This window comes from Vombatus ursinus, unplaced genomic scaffold (assembly GCF_900497805.2).
Source record: "Vombatus ursinus unplaced genomic scaffold, bare-nosed wombat genome assembly UNPS02005659.1, whole genome shotgun sequence".
NCBI classification, from domain to species: domain Eukaryota; kingdom Metazoa; phylum Chordata; class Mammalia; order Diprotodontia; family Vombatidae; genus Vombatus; species Vombatus ursinus.
The window spans coordinates 1,913,588-1,919,177 of NW_020945437.1; the positions used below are offsets into that span (position 1 = coordinate 1,913,588).

Consider the following 5,590-nt stretch of genomic DNA (forward strand, 5'->3'; position numbering starts at 1 on the left):
AATCTTCTGTGGTCCCTAGTACCAACCAAGTAAAGTCCAAATTATCTACTCAGAAGGAAATTAAAGACCTTAATAACCCTATACACCCTAATTTTCCAGTTTTGTCCTTTTTCTTAAGTTATACTCTAACTAAACCGTACTACTCTCTGTCCCTTAATATGCCCTGCTTTCTGCCCTTTACCCTAAATGCCTTTGTTCATATTATTTGCTATTCCTGAATATTTTCCCTTCTCCTTTTCCCTAGTCCAAGTCAAATCAACAAGCATTTATTAAGCACTTACTATGTGATAAGCACTGGGAGCACATATGTATGTATACTGCTATATATGTATATATACACAAACATATGTGTATATATGTATATCATGTTGTATATACATGCATATGTATATATACACATAAACACATGCATGCACACATATATACACATATATAGTCACTGCTCTCAAGGGAAATTACTTTCTAATAGAGGAAGACAACATATAAAAAAAAGCTGGGGAATGTGGGCAGAGAAAGCACCTATGATGGTCATGGTGGAGAAAGAAGTATAGACAGACAGGAATGGAGCCCAGAAAGGAATGAAGGTTGCTGAGTTACTATGCATCTTTTAAATCCCAATTCATATGCTACTTCCTCTATGAAGCCTTAACTGGTGCCACCTTAGTGGTAACCTTTTCCCCCTTGACCCATTCATAAGATTTTGGGTTTTCCCTCTCTAATGCACAATTCACACATTATTTTCAACATACATTATAGTTTTCTGTATGTATCATACTTCCTTACTAAACTATAAGATTCATAAAGATAAGGATCATGTCTTACCTAAACTTTGTACCCCTTAGAAATAGTACTCTGCAAAACAGCAGGTACTTAACAATTTAAAAAAAATTAATAGCTCTACTCATTAAAGCTTGATTTCAAAATCATATTTCATTAAGGAATGGGAATGCTATATTACTGATATTTAGCTTATAATCTACTATGTCCTCTGGATCATCTTCTATTTGTCCAAAGTCCTTCTTCATTATCGTATAATTGTAGTTTCCTTTGCCTCCCCAGGTATGTTATTCTGTACTTGTCTTTACTGAACGTCTTTCTGCTGGTTCTCAATCCTCTAATTTCCTAGGACCAACTTGAAATCTGATAATATTGTACAAAGTACTGTCTCCATCTACTCCTTCTCTATCATAATATCACTTGAACATTGAGTAAAGATGCACTTCATTGCAATACCATAGCTAATTAAGCTGCCTACCTCCACCCTTTTGGCATCTTAGTGTCATCTGCACATTAATAAACATGCTCCTAATTCCCCTTTTCCAGGTTACTGATAAAAATGTTAAAGAACTATGTCCAGAACCCACCCTTTGTGAACTTAAGCTTTTTTTCTGTCTCCTCAGGTTGTCGGTGACAGTGACTAGTCATGTATACACGTACCTTATATTATAAGCATGTGTTCTATGATACCACATTCCATTTTGGGGGGCAGCTGTAGTTGATAGGAAGTTTTTCCAGACATTAAGCCTAAATTTTCCTCTTTGTAATTTTCACTCATTGTTCTACATTCTGGTGCCAAGCAGTATAAGACTAAACCTCCTTCCAAAGGATAGGTCTTTGAATGCTTGAAGGCAGTTATAATGTCCTCCCTGAGCCTTTTCTTCTTCAGGCTAAACGTTCCAAGTCCCTTTGACCAGCTCTCATCAAAGTCTTTCGACCTTTGTGGTTGCCCTTTTCTGGACATTCTCTCTTAACTCATCCAAGAACAGATGTTGGCAAACAAATAGAAGGGCATGCCAGTGCTTCTCCTTGCCCTCAAGGGGAATTCAAGGACTGAACCATAACTTCCTGGGTGGAGGAGGGGGTATTTCCTAATCTTTTAGTCAGAGAAAGGTGATTTCCTGGGCTGCACCAGCTTTGACAGTTATCTTAGGGGTATCCCTAATTTAAGAGTTCCTGAGTTTGAGTAATCAGGCACCAGTCTTTTAGAGGGAAAGTCCTTTAACTGTGTTCTTCTTGGAGAAGGAAGAGGATTGCCAACAGGACATTATCATGTAGCTGAAGAACTAAAGCAATGCCCAAGGTAAGGGGGTAGAGGGTAGGATGGGAAGAGATCTAGCCCTTGACAAGACAGTTATTGTCATGAGTTTCTTAGATCCTGCAAATCTAGAGAAAGGTAAATGCCTGTTCAACAGCCAGCCATCTCCCTTCCCACCCTCAAAGTCAGTTTATCTTCCACAGGAGTCCCAAGGACTATTTAGGGACTTCACATGTTTCACTCTTGAAGAGTCCTTTATATTTTATGCATTTTCTGTGGGAGTGAAATAAAGGCTGGAATAACCAGTACCTATATTGTACATTAAGTGCCTAGGCAGGAGTTGGGTACCCTGTTACCACATTTGGGAAAACAGGAGCTTACCAAAACTTTATTTAGAGATTTCCCCCCAGAGAACACTAGGTAGGGGCAACAAGCCAAAGAGAAATTGACTCTCTTTGGGTCAAGTCCCTAGGATGAGATCCAGTTTATTTGAGGCTAGAATCTTTGGGGGGGACCTGGGCCACCAGGTACTCTTGAGCACAATTATCATGTCCCCTTTGAGTCTTCCTTTCTCTGGGCTTAAACTTCCCAGGTCTATGAACCAATATTCATATGACATGGACTCAAGACTTTTCACCATCCTGGTTGCCCTCCTTTGGATGTTCCTTAGCATATAAGTGCCCCAAACAGAACAGAATATTTCAGTTGGGGTCTGACTAGGGCACGGTATAGAGGCACTGTCGCTTCCTTAATCCTTGAAGCTATGTCAAAATGTAGCCCAAGATCACATTAGGTTGTTTTTTTGTTTTTTGTTTTTTTTTTTAAGAATGAAGTTTTTATTTGATTCTGTAAAAAAATGTCCATTGTGGGCAGAGGACATATGTTCACACAGGGTCTATAGGACAGGTATTTATTTTCCTCCAGCTTTCCTTTTTCCAGATTTCCACTCAGGTCCATGAAGAAAGGGTCACAGGTCAGAAATGTAAAGGTTATCAGGAGAGCAAAGGAGGATCAGCAGAGGTCACGAGAAGTCCAGAGTCTAGTTTCAGGCCTGGTCAAAGTTAAGTTTCTTGATTGGGGGTGCCTCCCCTAGCCTCTCAACATAAACTAGGTCACTGTGTCACATCAGCTTTCGGCTTCTTCGGGGGAGGGCCTCCAGTTTCTGGGACACTAGACCCAGGGGTGGGAGTACAGGTAGGGCAGGAACCAGGACACTAGATTCTCCCTTCTTAGGCCCCTTCTTGGGTGATTCAGTTGGAAGAGGGAGGCCAGAGTCTTCATATACCTTTCGTTTCACCCTATACTTTATTTGAGCAACAGTTCGGTCCTTGATGACGCAGCTGATGTTATTAAGATCGACCCCATGGGGCAGCTAGGTGGTGTAGTGGTGTAGTGTAGCTAGGCGGCCCTGGAGTCAGGAGGACCTGAGTTCAAATACGGCCTCAGACACATAACACTCACTAGCTGCGTGACTCTGGGCAGGTCACTTAACCCCAATTGCCTCACTCTCCCCCCAAAAAAAAGATCATCCCCAAATCGTTTTACCGCAGCCCTCAGCATCTCTAAGTCGGTGTCTGTCCACTTGGCACCAGCAGGGGAGGAGTCCAACACCGAATACAGCCGCATTGTCAATTCACCAAGCTTTGCGAAGGCAGCACCAGCAGGGGGAGAAGATCTCCCCTACTGGAGGATGGCAGGTGATGGATCCAACCACTTGGCGGAAGCTGACATCACGGGCCCGGGACGCCAACCCCCCGGGGATGCAGCTGCAGCAGCTGCGACGCAAGCAAAGAACGGGAGCAGCCCCTCCAACCCACATTAGGTTTTTCAAGCTGCCATATGGCACACTGCTGACTCACATCGAGCTTGCAGTCGACTAAAACATTGAAACGCTTTTTTTCAGACAAACTGTTATCTAACCATGCCCTCCATATCTTGAATTTTTGAGGCTGATTTTTTAAAACTCAGTTGCAAAACTTTGCATTTATCTCTACTGATTTTATATTAATGGATCCAGTCCAATGTTCTAGCCTGAGTAGACCTTTTTGGTCAACGACTCCGCAGAAGTTCCTAGAATCATAGATATAGAGCTGGAAGGCCCTCAGAGGTCACCTAGCCCACCCCTTTGATTTTAGACAAGAGCAAACTGAGGCCTAGAGAAGTTAAGTGACTTGGCCAAAGTCAAATAAGGGTACCGTTCGAACTCATTTCATCCAAATCCAGAGCCAGTGTTGTTGTCTAGGGTGTTAGCTATGCCTCTCAGCTTTTTGTCATCTGTAAATCTGATAAGAATACTATCTATGCCTTCATTCAAATCATTAATAAAAGTATTAATCAGCATAGAGTGAAGGACAAATCCTTGGGGCATTCCACTGGACACCTCTGGAAAAATTGATATCTAATCACTACTACTTTTTAAGTTTGACTTTACAACCAGTTCGGAATTCATCTAAATGTTTTATTGTCTAGTCAATGTCTCTCTATCTTCTTCATAATACTAGTATAAAAGCACTTTATCAAATGTTTTGTTGAAAACCAAATAAGGCATATCTGCAATGTTCCTCTGATCTAATGAGTTAGTAATAGCGTTAACAAGGCAATAAACTTAGTTCTGTATGATGTGTTCTCCATGAAACCTTGATGTTTCCTTGTAATCATTATTTTCTTTTTCAGATGTTCACTAACCATCACTTTACTGATCTGTTTTAGAACTTCTCCAAGAATCAAAGTCAAATCCACTGGCTTCCAATTTGCAGACTGAACGCTTCCCTTTTATGAAAATCGGAATAGCATTTGTCCTTTTCCAGATCTCCAGTACTTCTCCTACTTTCATTGTTATGTCTATCTGCTAGCAACAAACCCCTTGATTACATTGTATTCTGGCCAGCATAAAACCTCTCCCTACAAAGATATGAGAAGGGAATAAGCAGGATTTTCCACATGTGATAGTCCACAATCCGAGAGTGTGCTGATAAAAGTTTAACAACCAGCTCTCAAAAAAAAAAAAAGTACAGTAAGTTTAATCTACATTATTAACATACTCACCATCACTTTCTCAGGTCTAGACAATCAACAAAATAATATATCATACCCTAATTATAACATTTGCCAATTTCAGGGAGGTGGTGTGAATGTTCACACTGAAAATTTAACACTTGGCTCTTGGAATCTGATTGGATCTGGCTCTAACACACCTCTGTAACAGTAGACAACATCTTTAAAACCACACAACTGACTGAAAGGTGTAGAGAATACAAGATCCCACTGTATTTATTGTTTGTTGACTATTAAACAGCATTTTGGTACAGAAAAACATGTTTTAAAATCTCTCCTCCAGCAAGGTGTCTTCCATGTATAAATTAAAATCATTCAAGAATTCTTGGATAATGTCATACCAAGGATAACTTTGTTCAACACACACCCACAGCACTTGTTTTTTCTAAAGTCCTTGAAATGGGTTTAGGAGGATGGGATCCCCATACGGGATAACTGGGAATTAGAAGGAATGTCCTAACCTTAATCCAGGGGTGGGGAACCTATGGCTTCAAGGCCATA

At 40.7% G+C, this 5,590-nt stretch overlaps 1 pseudogene; it reads right to left on the reverse strand.

Moving 5' to 3' along the window:
• Positions 1-3,027: 3,027 nt before the first annotated feature.
• On the reverse strand, positions 3,028-3,766 carry LOC114032835 (annotated as a pseudogene).
• Between the last annotated feature and the right edge of the window lie 1,824 nt (positions 3,767-5,590).